This window comes from Pyrus communis, chromosome 12 (genome assembly GCF_963583255.1).
Source record: "Pyrus communis chromosome 12, drPyrComm1.1, whole genome shotgun sequence".
In the NCBI taxonomy this organism is placed as follows: domain Eukaryota; kingdom Viridiplantae; phylum Streptophyta; class Magnoliopsida; order Rosales; family Rosaceae; genus Pyrus; species Pyrus communis.
In genome coordinates this window covers 8,017,323-8,037,456 of record NC_084814.1, presented here as the reverse complement: position 1 = coordinate 8,037,456, position 20,134 = coordinate 8,017,323, and positions in this window count along the sequence as shown.

Genomic DNA, 20,134 nt, shown 5'->3' with positions numbered 1-20,134 from the left:
TTTAATTTCCGGACTTAGTTCTACAATCCCATAGATTGTCTTTAATGGCTTGTAGATGTAACTAAGTAGTCTCATCCTCACAATCTTCCTATTGATAATATATCATTGGAAGAATATGTTAGATAAGTCTAACATGAGAAGGACAACACTTTTAATGTCATAATTCTTCAAATACAAATTGTTGTATGAAGAAATAAGAGTTGCTTTGAACAACCCTTAATCAACACAAACTTTAGTGCTTGTTTCTTTGTTACATAAACAAGGAACTTTTGAAGTAAGCACAAGGGCATGGACGCTTTATGTGCCATGATTCTTCACTTACAAATTGTTGTATGAAGAAATGAGAGTTTCCTTGAACAACTCTTGAAAGTTTGTAATTATGTTTAGAACATAATGGTTGGTTGACAAAAATAGTCCATCAACATGGACTTACGATGATTTTGAATCATTGAGTGTTGAAGTGTTAAACCACTTAACGAGACAGAAATTAGGCAAGGACTTCACCTTTGTGTCCCTATCCTAATGGTTCACTAAGTTTATTGTAAACTATATAGTAAACAATAACCACACTCTCCAAATTGTTTGATGTGTATAACACAATTAAAATAAGTTTCAAGAGAGATAGTGGGAGTTTAGGGACCATGACTATTGTAGTCAAAGGAGAAGTCAAATGAAGAAGGCAAAATAACTCCAAGGGAACAAACTTTCTTTATGAAAGGATGGACATTGGAAGGGGTATTTGCAAGAAATGTCTTGCAAGTGTCAAGAACACACCTTTCGAAGGTGTTGTAATATGTTCTTGAAATAGTTCAAAATAGTTGGTTCTTCTACTTGAATGCTTGATTCCGTATTAGTAACTATGTTTTACAATTGTTGTAAAAGTGTGCTAATAAAAAGTAGAAGATTAATGAGAGAAGAGAAAGTACTTCACATTCGGAAAGTGAATAAAATATAGATCTCTACGAAAGCGGATTGTACTTACTTCCTCATATGAACTACCAAAGAAATTGGAAAATACTAAAGATTGTCTTTACATTCCAATTTTAAGGAACTTAAATCCGTCACTATAGTAGAGATGGATAAATGTTTTGTTTGACAAAACATTGTTCTTTATTAATCAATAATTAGATTATTGTAATTTAATTGGTTGTCTCTATAGTAGAGATGATATGGTTGTTTAACTGTTTAGAATACGATGATGCTTAAAACCCAAAAGGTTGCAAGGTAGTGACTAATCCCAACTGAGTTGTGATACCTCTAAAACATAAGTTACGAGTTGGTCATAGATGGATGCTTTGAATCGTTAGATCCGGATCCAATACCTTCTTGTTAAAATTGTATAGAGGCGAAATGTTCGAATCTTTATTCTTTTGGAAAGAAGAAAGAATCACAAAGTTGTTGAGGTTAATTCACTTAGATGTTAGTGGCACTTGTCCACAACATAATTGATGCGAGAATTACTTGACACTCAAATTAAACCCTCGTTTGACAATTGTAGTAGAATGGATAAGTGAGGGATCGTTCTAGACCGGGGATTAGGAGGGCTTGCTAAAACCTTCTAAATTGACTTAAAAACATAAAAACACAATATAAAACACTATTTAATGCTCGAAGAAAGCAAAACTAAAAATAAGAAAGATTAAGACTAAGACTTCAACGAAATAGGGGGGAATTGGATTTGGACGAATTTAAACTAAAATGAATACTTGGAAACAAAACAAATTGTAAATATGGATTTGACGGAAATGAATGGATGGGAAGCTAGCTAAGGGTTCTTTCTCTACACATGATATTTATGCATATGAATCAATTTCCAGTTATTCCTTCATTGAATTATGAACGACAATGCCCCAAATTAACCGTGACATCACTAGTTAACCCTCAGATTTTCTTTATATTATTGGATTGGATGGCATCATTCGACAACCCAAAACATTCTCAAAAGTTCCCTACATGTCATCATAATAGAGATACAATCGAAGATCATTAAGAATAATGAAAACCATAAGCATTGACAAAGCATTTGCAACTATGACATCATGTTACTCATGCTAAGAATTAAACTTAACGCGATCGTGACAAGCGACCTTTACTACTTTCAAGTATAAGTTAGTAACGATTATGTGAAACCTCCTTAAACTTTAGCCACATATTCATGCATGCTAATTAAGTGTCGACCCTCAATCAACAAACACAAATAAGTTAATCATCAAATAGTTAAGCCAATTGCATTCACGAATCAAGAGTTCATAACCGGAATTCATCAATTCATATCACATAAATAATCATGGTATTGAAATCACCCCTAGCCAAAAAGGGGTTTAGTTCCTCATACAAAACAAAGAGAATTAAAATTAAACATTGAAATCAAAGAAACACCTAAACATTCCAACAACTCAAACTTGAATTGTATGAACGTTTAGGCCCTCTTCTCTTCCTCTTTATTGTAGCATAAGGTCTAAGGATAGTTGGTTTGGGGGAATGGAAGTGTGGAATGGAGTGAGGAGTGATGGAAATGGAAAGATGGTTTTTGGATTCTAAGGGAGACTCACGGCTAAGAGAGAAAGGGATGTGTTTGTGGTGTGTTGTGTATGAAATGAGATTTTTCTTGAATGAATGAATGCAAGGGTATTTATAGGAGTAGTGGAGGGAACATATGGCTATGTCATTTGTAGGTGAAGTAGGTGGATGTTGTAGGTGAAGTGGATGTTGTAGGTGAAGTAGGTGGATGTTGTAGGTGAAGTCGGTGGATGTTGTAGGTGAAGTAGGTGGATGTTGTAGGTGAAGTAGGTGGATGTTGTAGGTGAAGTGGATGGATGTTATGTTAAGTGATAAGTGATAAGTGATATGATATGTGGTGATGATAAGTGATAAGTGCATGTGGGTTAACTAATGAAGGAAATGCATGTGCAATGACAATGTGTTAGAATGGATGTGTGTTATGCATGGCATGATTGGGATTAGGAAAGGTTTAAATGTCCTAAAACTAAAGAGAACAAGGTTCCAACACTTTGGCTTCAAGCATAAGCTATCCGTCCTTAGCCCAAAAGTGCTCCAAAAGTCTCCAAAATGCATCTTTTTGCTCCTTTAGCCCTTTGGACCTACAAACACACGAAAATAGCTTAAAGTACTAAAATAACTAAAGAAACATAACGTAAATGTACGAGAACAAGCCATTTAAGTCGCATAAATATGCTCCTATCAAATACCCCCACACTTAGCTTTTGCTAGTCCTCGAGCAAAACAGAAAAACAAAACAAAAAGAACAAAGCACAACCTACACCTTCCAACAATCGTATCAGGGACTTCCAATGCACATGACAAGTTAAAAATCATTATTCTCACATATTTGAGCCATCTTTACACTTAAGTACATTCTTAATCATAGTCACCACATACTAGTTCACAATTAAGCAATTAAAACACATTTCAAATGTAGTAACATGCCTTTAGAGAATTCCCTCAATTTCTTACTAGATGTACTCTCGTTTTTCACACAGATTTTCTGACTACACACCCTACACTAGGTATATGTGAGAAGATTGATGTAAACATGTAAACGAACACTCACATATGTTATAATAAGGAAAGCATTTTCTGGAGTTAATAAGCATGTTTAGATATGATCTCATGAATGGAATGCTACTACTTAGACGCGAGAACCAGTGACACCATAAGCTCATACCAAGTTCAAACTCCACAATTGAAATACATAACACTCAATATAGAAGTCAAAGGGTAGTAACGGGGCTAGGGTATTGGCTAACAATGAAAGGTGAAGGATAAACAAACATTCTTAAAGCAATAGTGAGCAAAGTATTGAATTAGGCACTTAGAATTCCCTTAAGAACGCAGAAGTCAACTTTGAACACCCAAGGGAAAATCACACAAAACTTAGGGCCATATTCAACTTTTTGGACCCTTTCTTCAACCATCAACGCTCGTGAGTTCATTCTTACTTATTTTCACTCCTTTTTTTTTTTTTTTTTTTTTTTTTTTTTTTCTTTTCTTCTTTTTCTTTTGAATCTCAAAACATACATATAAACGTAAGAACAAACTTTTACTCCCCCACACTCATTTTCTTGCATAATGTAACTCAAAAGGAATTCATTTAAGTCATGCTCACTAAACTTTAAGAACAAGGGTATAGGAAAGTCCTACTCTAAGCTAGGTAAGGGGTGATGTGGGTAAACAAGGAATAAAGGCAAAACGAGGCTCAACGGGGTTAAAACTTACAACATATACGAAGTATGGGAAGTAAGGCTATTTGGCTATGGTGGTGGTCACTACACAACTTCTTCTTGAATATGTGTTATGCAAATCAATAACATGCTTTGAATGAAATGGGCATGAGTTCTAGCATTTGGAACTATATGATGAAACGCCTTCTAAGTAGTAACCAAGCAAAGAATAATGAGATCATGCAACGACTTTAGAAAACAAGAAATCACAGATTATACTCTCCAAAGAACGTTATAGGCTTAAGTCTCTCAGGGTTGTAGCGTTTGTTTGAGTTCCTTCCTTCAAGCATGTTACAAAAACGAATTTTTTTCTTTTATGATTGCATGTGAAGTCATACATTATAACCATAACCAAGCATATACCAAGAGTAAATCAAACTTTTCTCTATGTTTATAACTCTTCCTAACCGTCATGCAATTATAAACCAAATCCTTATCATTGTGTTGGAAGGTACCCTAAGACACAAACACACAAAAACGACTCTTAAAACAACTCTTTTTGGGTTTTTCAAAACAATTTTTCAAATTTTTATGGGATTTTCGAATTATAAAACAAAACACACTAAAACACTCTAAAACAACTTAAAAACACCTTAAAACAGCAATGAACAACATTTGAAGTTATGGGTGATAAAATCCCACGAATTTGCATTAAATATACTTAGTTACCCCCCCCCCCCCCCCCCCATACTTAAATCAAACATTGTCCTCAATGTTTTAAGCATATGGTTCACACAAAACATAAGTAAACACACAAAAAGCAACTAAACATACTAAACATGGCAGAATGTAATTAACAAAGAGAAGAGTTTAGGGACGCAAATCTGGTTATGGAGTGTAAATTCCCTCTTCTCCTTGGTGATTGCATTGAGGCTTTGATCTTTGTGATTCCACAGGCTTACTCTTGAACTGGTTTCTGCCCATCGTTGATTTTCCTTTGTGCTATTTCTTGAACTGGGCAGCAGGATGGTTCTTTTGGTTTCCCCCGAAGGTCTGAGCTTCCTCCTGTTATCTGTTTCTTTGTTCAATCTTTGCAGGAGTGGTCCCTTCTCTGGAAGTGTATCAACCGTTGAAGATGACTACTCGAGAGCAACGCTAGGTAAGCAATCAGGAATAGATTCCAGGCAGTTGGCTCCAGATCGGAAGACTGACTCCAAGTGCCGGCTGATTGCTTCTTTTACTTTGCCATGCAAGTAAGAACAAGGACAAAGAAAAAGACAGGGAAAGAGCATGATATGAGATACTTTTTCTTTTGACCTTGATGATATGAGATACCTTTGCTTTGAAGAAGCGGTGAATGAATCAGCATATGCTTCAATCCGCCGTTTCCTCTTGGGTCATATGTACTCCAGGCATCTGGTATCATCTTTGGGGAAGAAGAAAGAATTGAGTATTTTGAAAGGCTTTGCTGGGAGTGCGCCCTCAGAGGTGAGGGAGAGTTGGGCATTTTCTTCAGGTTTGCCCTGCCATAAAAGACGAAGGTCGACATATATAGAGATAATATCAAGTGGTGGTACTTTTTACCCTTGTCGACAAACGTTTTGATCCCGCAAGTCCGGCTCTTTGAAATAGTGGCGCCTCTTCGATCTTTGAATACGCCTCTTCGATTTCTGAGCAGGCGCCCCTTCGATTTCTGAACGACGCCCCTTCGCTTTCTGAACGACACGTGGTAGTGCAGATGCGGCTCCTTTTGACAAAGCTGCACGCGTCTTCTGAAAAGCAGAGAAAGCGTCGCCGAACTTTGCGCTTGTCGGTTAAAGATGTGTAGTTGTGATGATGGCCGCCACGTGTTGTCTGAAAAGAAGAAATCTTTTGACAAAGTTGAACGCGCCTTCTGAAAAGCCGAGAAAGCGTCGCCTAAATTACGCCGGAAATTCCGGCTTTTTGAATTGGTGGACGCGTCGCCTTGGCTTTTTTATTGAGCTATCGATCACCACAACAAACACACTCTGAAGATTTCCCATTCTTGAAAATCGACTCCGGCCCTTTGAAATTTAACTCCATCCCTTCTCCTTGAACACTTTTGAAAAATGGCAAACTCATCGAACCTTAGCTTGGAATTGAGCCTTAGCAGTGATACGGGCGCGCCGCGTCAAGGTAACGTATGACGCCCTTCTTTCTTTTCTTCTAACGGTCCTCTCACAGGTGAAGACTCTGTGATGCAGGACGCCACAACAGCTACAATAGTAGCTAGAAACCTCCTCACTCCGAAAGATAGTAGGCTGCTGTCAGGACGGTCCGATGAGTTGGCCGTTCAAGAGTCCCTCGCACTTAGTGTTCAGTGTGCGAGTTCTGTGTCCAACATGGGCCAACGCCTGCTTGCCCGCTCCCGTCAGGTGGAATCATTGATGGCAGAGGTGGAAAGTCTCAAGCAGGAGATCCAGCAGCTGAAGTATGAGAATAGAAGTTTGCACGTGCTTGCAAACAACTATTCGACGGGCATGAAGAGGAAGCTTGATGAGCTGCAAGAATCTGAGGGTCGAATTCACAGTGACCGTCAAAGGCTTGCGTCTTATCTCCAGAGGCACCTTTTTCCTGGGTCATCCAGCGCTTGGCCAAGTATTGAAGCCTGGAATGCTCTAGCTCCGATGCCTCCCGCTTCGATGCCTCCCGCTTCTATGCCTTCTGCTTCTATGCCTTCCGCTTCTGCGCCTCGTAGTGGGGCTTCACGTAAACAACCTTTGTGAAGCTCCACCTTTCTCCATGTTTAGTATCTTTTTTTTTTTTTTTTTTTTTTTTTTTTTATAAATAAAATCAAACGGCATGGAATTTATCTTTGAATGGGCGGTGATACTTGAAATGATCCGGTAATAGTTTAAATTCCAGATTGGATGCCTGAATCATTAACCACATGTTAGTATAAAAGAAAATTGAAATTCGGGGAGGCGGCTTACCTGTGTGCTCCAAAATGAACTCCAGAATAAACACCCCTTCGAAAGTTATGACTTGTCCCGTGTCATAAAATCCAACTTCCTTGGGAATTGTGGTTTCAAATATGTCCTCTTTGATGCCTTCTACATCTTCTCCAGCCACTACCTTCTCTTGAATCATTCTTCTTGGTGTACAAAGTCCTTTGAAGAATTCAACACCATCTAAAACTTGCTGTGTTGCACCAAGAATTTGAATAGCATTTTGCACCTTTGGGAAGGCTTCCACGATGTCCTTTTTACTCTCTTCTTGGTTGGGAATCAAAAACCTGCTAGGAAAAGGGACATTGGGTGGAATAACATCAGAATAACATGGAATTGGGACGTCCTTACTGGTGGTGGGTGGTTTAGAAGGCTTAGGGGGCTGCGGCAAGGGTTGTTCTACCCTTGCCGTGTGCATGTCTTCTTCCTCCTCCTCAATTAGCAGCTCTTCATCCACTTCTAGGCTATGTTTGGACATTTTTAGGTCAGCTCCAACCTCCATAGCACTTCCCAAAGTGATAGCATTATGGATTTCAAAATCTTCCTTCGAGTTTTCAATAGTTGAGTTGGAAAGTTCACTTTGCTCTTGAATTTGTTTCATGAACTCCATAATCTGCCCAAATTGCTCGTCCAATTTACCCAACTTCTTGTCTTGATTTTGTTCGTTCTGCGTCAAAGAGGTTAGTAATTGAAAATTTTTATCATTATCCATGGACATACTTGAACTTGATTGGAATTGTTGTGGGGGAGGTTGTGGTGGCTGCATAGGTGTTGTATTGAACTCCTCATATGGTTGCCAATATGCTTCTTGTTGAGCCTCCTTGGCTTGATTTTGTGACCCCTGCGCCAAAGAATTTATTTCATTAAGAATTTGAATATAATCTATTGGCGAACTTGAATTTAATTGAGCATATTGCATATGAAGTTGTGGTGGCTGCATAGGTCTTGAATAGAACTCCTCATATGGTTGCCAATATGCTTCACGTTGAACTTGTTGATCTTCCCACCATATAGAGTTTGAATGATCCCTCCAATCTCTTTGTGGACATTGATTGGCTTGAAATCCTTGCCTATATGAAGCACCAAATGTAGGGACACTCTGCATTGTGGTCCTTTCGGCATACGGCGACAATTTAGAAGTAAGATTTGCCAATTGAGCTTGAATGCTAGCAAAATCCATATCTTACTTCTCTAGTACCTAAAATCAAAGAAAGAGAACTAAATCAAATATCAAAAGTAACAACAAACAAAGAAAACAACACTAAGTTAGAAACTAAAACGAAAACAACTAAACCAAAAAAAAAAAAAGAAAAGAACCAAGGGATTAGCAAAGTTGCTAATCCCCGGCAACGGCGCCAAAATTTGATGCGAGAATTACTTGACACTCAAATTAAACCCTCGTTTGACAATTGTAGTAGAATGGATAAGTGAGGGATCGTTCTAGACCGGGGATTAGGAGGGCTTGCTAAAACCTTCTAAATTGACTTAAAAACATAAAAACACAATATAAAACACTATTTAATGCTCGAAGAAAGCAAAACTAAAAATAAGAAAGATTAAGACTAAGACTTCAACGAAATAGGGGGGAATTGGATTTGGACGAATTTAAACTAAAATGAATACTTGGAAACAAAACAAATTGTAAATATGGATTTGACGGAAATGAATGGATGGGAAGCTAGCTAAGGGTTCTTTCTCTACACATGATATTTATGCATATGAATCAATTTCCAGTTATTCCTTCATTGAATTATGAACGACAATGCCCCAAATTAACCGTGACATCACTAGTTAACCCTCAGATTTTCTTTATATTATTGGATTGGATGGCATCATTCGACAACCCAAAACATTCTCAAAAGTTCCCTACATGTCATCATAATAGAGATACAATCGAAGATCATTAAGAATAATGAAAACCATAAGCATTGACAAAGCATTTGCAACTATGACATCATGTTACTCATGCTAAGAATTAAACTTAACGCGATCGTGACAAGCGACCTTTACTACTTTCAAGTATAAGTTAGTAACGATTATGTGAAACCTCCTTAAACTTTAGCCACATATTCATGCATGCTAATTAAGTGTCGACCCTCAATCAACAAACACAAATAAGTTAATCATCAAATAGTTAAGCCAATTGCATTCACGAATCAAGAGTTCATAACCGGAATTCATCAATTCATATCACATAAATAATCATGGTATTGAAATCACCCCTAGCCAAAAAGGGGTTTAGTTCCTCATACAAAACAAAGAGAATTAAAATTAAACATTGAAATCAAAGAAACACCTAAACATTCCAACAACTCAAACTTGAATTGTATGAACGTTTAGGCCCTCTTCTCTTCCTCTTTATTGTAGCATAAGGTCTAAGGATAGTTGTTTTGGGGGAATGGAAGTGTGGAATGGAGTGAGGAGTGATGGAAATGGAAAGATGGTTTTTGGATTCTAAGGGAGACTCACGGCTAAGAGAGAAAGGGATGTGTTTGTGGTGTGTTGTGTATGAAATGAGATTTTTCTTGAATGAATGAATGCAAGGGTATTTATAGGAGTAGTGGAGGGAACATATGGCTATGTCATTTGTAGGTGAAGTAGGTGGATGTTGTAGGTGAAGTAGGTGGATGTTGTAGGTGAAATAGGTGGATGTTGTAGGTGAAGTGGGTGGATGTTGTAGGTGAAGTGGATGGATGTTATGTTAAGTGATAAGTGATAAGTGATATGATATGTGGTGATGATAAGTGATAAGTGCATGTGGGTTAACTAATGAAGGAAATGCATGTGCAATGACAATGTGTTAGAATGGATGTGTGTTATGCATGGCATGATTGGGATTAGGAAAGGTTTAAATGTCCTAAAACTAAAGAGAACAAGGTTCCAACACTTTGGCTCCAATTAGATCTTCAATTTCGTCCAACACTTTGGCTTCAAGCATAAGCTATCCGTCCTTAGCCCAAAAGTGCTCCAAAAGTCTCCAAAATGCATCTTTTTGCTCCTTTAGCCCTTTGGACCTACAAACACACGAAAATAGCTTAAAGTACTAAAATAACTAAAGAAACATAACGTAAATGTACGAGAACAAGCCATTTAAGTCGCATAAATATGCTCCTATCAATAATACTACTCATGTTGTATGACATTCACCGAAGATCACTCTCGGTTGGACTATAGTTTATTTTGAATAAACACAAGTCCGAATACTTTGCAAAAGGTTTCAAAGAATTCAAGAAATGTAAGTAGATGAGTAAGACGTCTAAAGTATTTACCTCCTTAGATTTGATCCAAGGAAAAAGTAACACTTTAGATTAATTTCCTTGAAAAATATCAAGGAAAGTAGCATCGTAAGATAATGAATTTCTCCATTAGGAGAAGAATGAACATGAATAAGATTTAGTTCGTTGGACATTATCAATTACCCATATATATATGATATATACTTCTAAGACAACCTAGTTCCTATACCACAAGCTCCAAGGTAGTCCAGAAGGATTTATAAACCGTCTCAGTTGAATGGTTTGAACTTTATGACTATGTCATAGAGTTGCACCTCTTAATTCGAAAGAAATAAGAATGAAAATCCTTATGACTACATTGAGTGTATATACGATATATACTCAAGGAAATGGTAAAGTACCATTTGACCCGAAATAATGAAACCTTCACAGCTAATTGGTAGCTTAAGGTGACTACACTCAAAGAGAATGGTTGACTTTGAAGAAACCTCTTTGACGTAGTCTTGGTTTCAATTAATTCGAAGATTGATAGCTACAACTAAATGGTGATTTAATGTTTGGACATAAATATGGGTTTCCGAAACCATTATTAAGATAGTCTTGATAATCTATGTCTAAAACTATAAATCACAAGACAGGTTAGTTGTAGAGATCCATCCATCATGGATCTTAGCAAGCTAGTGGGAGCTATAAGCGTCTTATGAGAAAAGATCAATTGTTTAATTTCTCATAAAGATGTAAATGAATCTTTTGTTTACTAGGTTTACAAAAGATTAGTGGGAGTTAATCGTATTCCTAAATTTAAATATATATATATATATATATATATGATATATTAATTTTTGGAAATGAAAAGAGTACTTCTTCGTTAAAGTTATTCTATAACGATAGAATGTATATGGGAGATATAGTCTATATAATGGAATGGAAATCTATAATGATATATTTCAAGATATAATTGGATTATATCAATCCCTAAAATAGACAAGAGATGCTAGGAAGTTTCTCATTTGATGATAAACTTCAATTAGAATGACAATTCTAGTGAGACTAGGAAGTTGTTCTTCTCAAAGGGAATGTACCCTTTGACTCCCAAAGAAATAATGCGTAAATAGAATCCTTTATGCATAAGCAGAAAGCTGATTTATGTATTTCATATTGTATGAAAAACATTGATATAAGATGTACCTAGAAAGGTACAAGACAATATCAGTGCAAGCCCAGGATCAGAACCATGGCAACTGTCAAGTGAGTCCTTAAGTATTTGAGAAATACTAAAGGATATATTACTCAATAATTGAGAAAGAATTAGAGTAACGTAATGGAAGCGTAAATGTATTAGATTATGAATCTAATCCATCATTGGATATTTCTTCATTATGAATGAAGAGATAAACAGATATCTCTTTATTATGACTAAAAAGATATTTGGATGGAAACATTAAAGTAATGACTTTAGTGTGTTCCATTATGAATGCAAAATATATTGCCATATAGAAGTTTACAACAATGTTGTTTGGATGGGAAAGTTCATTTATGAACTCTCTATTCGGTTCCAACCAGAAAGTGTATGACACTAATGGGGCGATAGCTTAAGCCAGGGAATCAAGGTCTCATCAAGGTCTGAACTCAAATGAGAGACTGAACCACATGATTAGGAATCATGAATAATGGTGACGTCGTTATTCTTAAGGTTGCTTCTATGGATAACATATAGATATCCATCTTGTTTAGGCCTACTACTCAGCCATTTATGAAATGAATTACAGAAGAGGTATCATCACTGATAACCAAGCTGATTGGCTCTAGTGCAAGTGGGAGATTGTTGGAAATGTGCCCTAAAACCAATCATATGATGATACTTTACGGACATTTCACAAAGTTAAACTAATGTAGTTTAAATGTAAAGGGCAAAGATTATTGTTTGAGCCGTCTCATATAAATGTTATATGCTTAAACGATAAGTCCAAGGAATATGTGATTGGAAGAATGCGATCTAAAGAAGTTAGATTCATGAGACCATTCTTTCGTTGACACATCCTAAACGTTCCTGATCATAGGATTGTCAATTGGGCATTGACAGTCCGTTAAGATCAGTACGTGCTATGTCTTCTCTCAGGGAGAGTGACTAGTCTCAAGTCATTGGTGTGTGTGACATCAAGACAAGTACATAGGTGCTCAATAGAGAATGAGTTCACTGAACACGATCAACGAAGAGTTCTCATATTCATGTCACATGAGAACTCATGGTTGGGATAATGCAAATTAGTCTTTTGACCTGAGGCATCACAGTTGTCTTGTGGTTAGGTCCTTAATCTTTGATTATGTCAAAGTCACTCCATCAGGAGGGTGTCCACGGCATCGTTGGGGTTAAGCCACTTAGCCATGGAGGCAAGTGAATGCGCAACAAGGGATCTCTAACCTTCAAACTGTTTGAGGGAGAATACTCTATGATATGATTAAGAATCTTTGACCAAAGTACGAATGAGATTTAGGAATGTGTTCCAAATCACATTCAAGGTAATCATATAAGCACAAGACTCACATTGGATAGTAGACATGAATAAACTATCAAACCAAACAATGTGGTCAAGAGTATTGTATTAGAGAAAGACCGTATTGCATTTGTAATCCTAAAACTGAATAGGTTCTCCACCTCTTCTGATTAGCTTGGGTAACCATGACATGCTGCTAGGCGTCAACCATGGTTTGTGGAAGCCCTAAAAGTGTATTATCACTAACGGGAGAATTGAAAGTAAGTTTCAATTCACAATCGATTAGAAAGAGTTTTAATCGCCCACTGCCTCGCTAAAAGGAACCTAATGGATCGTTCACCGAGTAAGGTAGAGTTTGAAGAAACAACGGAGATGAGTAAGAATAATTAAATGGTTTAATTATTTATCTAAGGCTAGGATTAATTAATATGTTAATTAATCAAACGAATAAGTTCGTTAAAGACCTCGGGTTAGTTTTGGGCCGCAAGGCCCAATGGGATTTGAATGTCAAGCCCATTAACTCAAGTTGTATGACAACTTGAATAAACAAAGGGCTTGAAAGCCCAATAAACCCTATAGGCCGGCCATGTTAGAAGAATAGGGCTTTTGGTCCATTAGGTCACTTATTTGAAGGGACTATATAAAGGACTTTATAGCCTAAAATTCATTAAGGGTTTTTTTTGGGGAAAGGATGAGAACACAAGCTCTCCTTTCTCTCTAAAATTTCGGCCACCTTGGAGGGATCATCTAGCAATGAAACTCCTCCAAGGTCACTCATTTCTTCTTCATTATGCCTTGGTGATGAATCATTAGAGGTTCTCAATTTTGGGAACTTTGGAGAAACTTTTTTTCATCCATCCAAATCCATAGATCTAAGATGCAAGGAATGAAGGCCCTCTCTTTGGGTGATTAGCCTTTGTTTAAATACAAAGAGGAATCTACGAAGGTATATATTTCAACTCACTTTGTTTTGAGTTGATTATTGGTTAACCATTTTACTAGGCTTTGAACATTCATGGGTAATGTTTTGTTTTTACGTGCATGCTAGCATGATTCCGCCTTTAATTTGTTAATTGCATGCTAATGATGTTGCTTAAATGAACATGTCATCTTCCAAAATAATCCTTCAACTCTTTGCCTAACTTACAAAAGCCAACTAACACTCTTTGCATAACTTACAAAAGTCACACTCTTTGCCTAACTTACGAAAGCCAACTGACACTCTTTGCATACTTATGAAAGCCAATTGATAACTTACGAAAGCTAAGTGACACTCTTCGTCTAACTTACGAAAGCGAAAGTCAACTGACACTCATCGCCTAACTTACGAAAGCAAGCTGACACTCTTCGCCTAACTTACAAAAGCGAAATGACACATCTTTTTGGGGAAAAAGAAAAAAAAAAAAAGAATTACCAAAGTTACTGTTTACACACTCTGCTAAAACCAAAGCATTTCCCCATTTCCCAATCACTTTTTCAATTCTCTAAGCTTGCTTCTTGACACTTCCCCCAATTATTTATTTTATATTATTTTTCTTCACTTGTTTACTATTATATATGTACAATATACATATATTGTCCTTGTCAAACCTACAGACACATTTTCCCTACTAAACAACTTGTCAAACTTGCATGTATCAACATATAAAGATATGTGTGCCCAAGGTTTTAAAATATGTTGGGCGCTAATCGAGCAGCGGGCTGGGTTTAGCACCTAGATGGCTAGGCGGGGACCAAGGTGGACTAGGTGGGCTTTAAGTAAATTTATTATATATTATATAAATAAGTTCCTATTTATACTTAAAAAAAACACATAGTTGTATTGTGATACATCAATTGCAAAATAAAATGACATACAAATTATAACGTATTAGAATATATTGCAAACATGGGTAACAAGCATATAATGAGTGTTCATCCAAGTACTTAACAAGTCAATTTATTACATTTTATTGACAAAATAAAATTACAAAATGAAAGTTATCGATTTTCTGTCTACGTGAGAGGCATGACCTACTGATGCAATGTAAAACAAGCACACAAATTAAAACCCTCTTTTGACAATTGTAGTATGTGTATAAGTAGGGATCATTCTAAACCGGGGATTAGGAGGGATTCCTAATCAAAACTAAACTGACCTAAAAACATAAAAACTAGACCCTAAAACTCTAACTAAGGTTATATGACTCAAACAACCTTAAAAGACTCAAAACATCTTCAAACACTCAAATTGATTCAAACTAGACACTAGGAATGACTTTGCACGAAAATTGATTTGATTATGACTCAAGACACTCAAAAACACAAAATAACAAAGATTCTAACCTAATTGACACTTAAAACAAAGGGGGTTTTGGTCTTGACGAATTTGAACTAAAACAAGATAGAAACTAAACTAGACAAAGTTTGGTACAAATTTGGATTTCTGGATGGTTTGTGGGCTTAGCTAGAGGTTCCTTATCCACACATAACTTATATGAACATGAATCGATTTCCAGTTACTCTTTTGTTGAATTATGAACGACAATGCCCCAGATTAACTGTGTCAATCACTAATTAATCTTCAAATTTTCCTTTAGTTATTGGATTGGATGACATCATTCGATAACCCAAAGCATTATTCAAAAGTTCCCTACATGACATCATAATAGAGATACAATCAAAGATTATTACGTTCTATGAAAATCATAAGTATTGACAAAGCATTCGTAACTATGACATCATGATACTCATGCCAGGAATTTAGCTTAACGCGATTGTGACTAGCAACCTTCACTACTTGTGAATATAAGTTCCTAACGGTTATGTGAAATTCCCTTATATTCTAGCATCAAATTCATGCATGCAAACTAAGTGTGCACCCTTAATCGACATGCAAGAATAAGTTCTGAATAAAACAGTTAAGCAAATTGCATTCACGATTCACAAATTCATAACTGGATTTAATCAATTCATATTGCATATAAAATCATGGCTTCAAAGTCTCCCCTAGCTAAAACAAGTTTAGCCTCTCATGTTCACAGCAAAAGAAACAAAATTGAATTTAAACATTGAAAACCAAAGATTGATTACACCTAAAACGCCCAGAGGTTAAGGGATGATTTTGGATGTATTTTTGGGTTAGGAATGGATTGGGTTGGCAAGAGGATACGGCAAAGTAGAGGGATGGTGTGTGGATGTGTAGAGATGGTGTATGTCATGATCATCCCCACAGGGTGCGGCAAAGGTTTATTAATATAGCCAAGTATCTAAAACCCTAGGGAAATAAGGTAAAGATGCAGCAGAATTCCAATGAGAAAAGGAAATAAAGTCTTATTAATGTCAAAGGATTGTTATTCTAAAACTACTAGGAAAAAGACTAAGTAAAAGTCAGAAATTAAAAGGAAAGGGAATATAGGGTGCGGCAAAGGATAAGGGAAAGAGGACAGGTGGTGAATTAAAAAGGGAATGTGATTTGGTGCAGAAAATAGGAAAGGGAAGGTCTTCCTTGTGCGGCAAGGAAGGAGAATGGAAGAGGAAAGGGAAATGTGGTGCGGCAAAGCTAGAATGGTGCAAGGAACCTTTGGTTTTTGTCCTAGAATGCATAGGAAACCTTCAATATTGCTGGAACTTAAGGACATTTAGGATTAGGAACGGTCAAACCAAAATAGGAAACCTTGGCTTAACTTTCCTACTTCAAGTAAGAATCCTCATTTGAGTAGGAATCCTTCTTTGATTAGGACTCCTTCTTTGATTAGGAATTCTAACATCTTCAAGTCTTCAATTTCATCCATTCCTTTTGCTCCATACATATGCTTTCCATTCCAAGCCCAATTTTGCTCCAAAAGGCTCCAAAAGGCATCTTATTGCTTCATAAGGCCTATGGACCTACAAACACACGAAAATAGCTTAAAATACTAAAATAACTAAGAACTAATTAAGTAAATGCAAGGAAACAAGCTAATGAGGTCGTATAAATATGCTCCTATCACCTACACAGGTGCCTAGGCAGGTTCAGGCGGGCTAAGCGGATGCCTAAGCAGGTCTAGGAGCACTTTCTTAAATTTCAACCGCCTAGGGACTAATCAGGGCTGTGACCAACTACCTAGCACTTAAGCGGTGCTAGGCGGGGATTTTTAGAATAGTGTGTGTACCTTCGGGACTGTCAAATATTTCAAAACTTCCACTTAATTTTTAGGTGATCCAAATGCCTCTTGTGACTACCTTCTCGACTTGATTCCCGTTGGAAAACCTGGCCTCTTATTTCTTATGTTGAGAGGCACGCATTGGCCTAATTATGGTGGGACTCCACCACACTTCGAGATCGTCAAGATCGGTGACCAATATCACATTCCAAATGACATGTACCGTAGTCCACTTCTCGCCAAAGTCGATATGTATTCTATTCCGGTATTTCACCTAGTCCACCGTTTTATATCCAGACCACTTAGGAGCCTAGTTTCCCGCTACATTGCATGATCAATCTCATCCTATTCTTCGCAAACACTTACCCTATGCAACTGAACCCGAACTCTTACTTAGGTATGTTAACCTTCCTAGCCTTGGGTTTGAAGTTGGACATATCCCTAGGTTTTAGAGATTTTCTCTATATCTTCGACTTGACCGCCATTAAGAGTGAAACTAGTTTATTTAATTTTAAACCTAGATAAAACAAGAAATTCTTGTCATTGGATCTCTTGAGAACTAGAGGTTGTAAGAGACATCCTCTTCTGATTTTAGAGAACTTGAAGGCTCCTCAATTGTCTTAACTATCTATCCCTTCTGCTTTTGGTCCCAAACCTGGTATATAAATTTACTTTTGCTATTAGTCTTTCCATAAATATGTAAACATAATTTACTATGAGCTTCTTTCGCAGCTTTATCAGATGGCCCAAAACAGATTATCCTCAAAGGCTGAAAATGTTGGCTAAAAAGGTTCATGAAGAGGAATGTGTAGAGCTCTAGAGAAGTTGTTGATACTTTTACTCAGATAACCTTTCTCCGTGACTCCATTATTTACTTCCTACACTGTTTGGTCCATCGATCTTTGTCCTCTGACGCCTTTCTTAAATCTTTCTTCCCTCTTGATATTGAGCTTTGGTTCAACGTAGACTCTTCTCTTCCTGAGACAGACTCTCGAAGATAGGGTTTAGAGGAAGAAGATGAAAAAGAGGAAGACGAGGAGACAAAGCAAACGAAAGCAGACTCTGACTTGAATTATTCTCCCTCTATGGCCTCATTGCCTTCTGAGCTTCCCGCATCCAACCTTGCTGCATTGCCTCCTCTTAATGTACTAGTGCCCAAATTTGTAGGCAGGTCTGATAAATGACCTTTGTTGGATAGATGCAAAAAGTCTAGGTGAGATTTGCCAAATATCTTCTCTATGACCCCTGCACCCATGCAATGGTAGTTGGGGTGGCAGGGGTCGTATCGAAGATATTTGGTGAATCACACCTTGACATTTTGGATCTATCCATCAAATGTCGTTTATCCAACCTACCTACAAATCTGGGCACTAGTAGGTTACAAGGAGGCAATGTAGCAAGGGTGGACATGGGAAGGTCATGAAACGGCAAAGCCATAGTGAGAGAATAATCCAAGTCAGAGTCCGTTTTCATTTGCTCTATCTCCTCGTCTTCCTCTTTTTCATCTTCTTCCTCTTAGCCTTCTATTTGGGAGTCCAACTTAGGAAGGGAAGAGTATATTGAATTGAAGCTTAATATTAAGAGTAAATAGAGATTTAAGTAGGGTGTTAGGGGACAACAATCGACCAACCAAACAATACTGGAAGTAGATGATAGAGTCATGGAGAAAGGCGATTTGAGTAAGAGTATCGACAACTTCTCTAGGGCTCCATATCTTCCTCATTACGAACTTTTTAGCCAACATTTTCGGCCTTTCGAGATGATTTGTTCAAGGCCATCCGATAAAGCTACAAAAGAAGGTCGTGGTAAATTGTTTACATATTTAGAGAAAGATTAATATCGAAAGTAAATTTATATACCAGGTTAAGGACCAAAAGCAGAAATGACAGATAGTTGAGACAACTAAAGAGCCTTCCAATTCTTCAAAATTAAAAGAGGGCATTTCTTCCAATCTCTGGCTCTTGAGGGATCCAATGATAAGAATTTATGTTGGTATCGAGGTTTAAAATTAAAGAAACTAGTTTTGCTCTTAATGGAGATCAAGTCGAAGAGATAGAGGAAATCTCTAAATGACACACCTCGATCTGGAATGTCCATTAGGACTCTGAATCGAGCTATGTTGGCCGACACCTGGAAGGTGAGGAAGCCATAAAGTATAGTATCTTTGCGTTAAGCCCAAACAATAAATAACTAATTAAATAAGCAAATACAAATGCTAATGTTATCGATCTGCAACCCGTGATATCGACAACTCATTGTTGCCTCGATAACTTATTTGTTATGTTCAATAAGCAAGTAGACAAGTAGGTCCTTTTACGTTAGCATTTGTATTTCTTTATTTATTTAGTTATTTATTGTTTGAGCTTAACCCAAAGATACTACACTTTATGGCTTCGTCACCTTCCAGGTGTCAGCCAGCACAACTTGATCCGGAGTCTTAGTGGACATTTTGGGTCCGAGTGTGTCACTAAAACCTAAGGATATGCCTAGCTTCAAACCCAAGGCTAGGAAGGTAGACATAACCAAGTAAGAGTTTGAGTTCAGCTGCATAGGGTGAGTGTTTATGAAGAATAAAATGAGATGGATCATGGGGTGGAGCAGGAAACTAATGGCTCTTAAGTGGTCTGGAGATAAACGATGAACCTGGGATGAATTTCGGAACCCGAATACATATCGGCTCTACTAAGAAGTGGACTGAGATACATGTCATCTGAAACATGATATTGGTCATGGATCCTAATGATCTCAAAGTGCGGTGGAGTCCCACCATATTTAGGCCAATGGGTGTATCATGAGAAATAAGAGGCGAGGTTTGCCAACTGGAATCAAGTCGAGAAGGTAGTCAGAAGAGGAATTTGGATCCTTTAAAAATTAAGTGGAAGTTCTGAAATATTTGACAATCCCAAAGATAGAATTTCAAAATAAAAAATTACTTGTAAGTCAAAAGGTCATAGTGAAACAAGAAACCACAGGTTTATTGGAGAACTGAGCAAAGGAATTGAAGAAAAGTGTAGGAAATCATGTGGCAAGGAGAAGAGCAATTTATAAGAAGAGAAAGTCTATGTATGGGAGGCAACAGAAATGTATGTGAAGTTTGGACTTTAACATTCATCCATACAGATGGATGAT